Source organism: Nilaparvata lugens, chromosome 4 (genome assembly GCF_014356525.2).
Source record: "Nilaparvata lugens isolate BPH chromosome 4, ASM1435652v1, whole genome shotgun sequence".
Classification (NCBI taxonomy): domain Eukaryota; kingdom Metazoa; phylum Arthropoda; class Insecta; order Hemiptera; family Delphacidae; genus Nilaparvata; species Nilaparvata lugens.
The window spans coordinates 9,706,422-9,707,125 of NC_052507.1; positions in this window are offsets into that span (position 1 = coordinate 9,706,422).

The window sequence follows — 704 nt, forward strand, 5'->3', positions numbered from 1 at the left end:
CTCCAGTTTTATTTTAGTTTCCAACATATTACAATATAGGAGCGCAATTTTACTAGGAAACAACATAGTTAGCTCCAGTTTTATTTTAGTTTCCAACATATTACAATATAGGAGCGCAATTTTACTAGGAAACAACATAGTTAGCTCCAGTTTTATTTTAGTTTCCAACATATTACAATATAGGAGCGCAATTTCACTAGGAAACAACATAGTTAGCTCCAGTTTTATTTTAGTTTCCAAATATTACAATATAGAGCGCAATTTTACTAGGAACAACATAGTTAGCTCCAGTTTTATTTTAGTTTCCAACATATTACAATATAGTAGCGAAATTTTACTAGGAAACAACATATTAGCTCCAGTTTTATTTTAGTTTCCAACACATTATAATTATGATTTGTCCGGAAAGTAATTTTTCAGCCAAAAGTTATCGGTCAGTAGAAATGTCAGGTCAGTGATTTTTCTATCCGACGCCATTGCACATTCTAGAGTGCTGTGGTCGTGGGAGACTAGTCTGGGGCAACGATCTATATATACTTAGTATATAGTAACTTACTAACTTAGTATATATAGATCGTTGGTCTGGGGGGTCTTCAGAGCAAGGCCGACTGTGAGCCATTCGTCTCCGCCCTGTCGGGGAGAAAGGTTTCATGGGCAAGAAAGACGTTTTCGTGACGTGAGAGACGTTTTCAGAGTTCAAAATG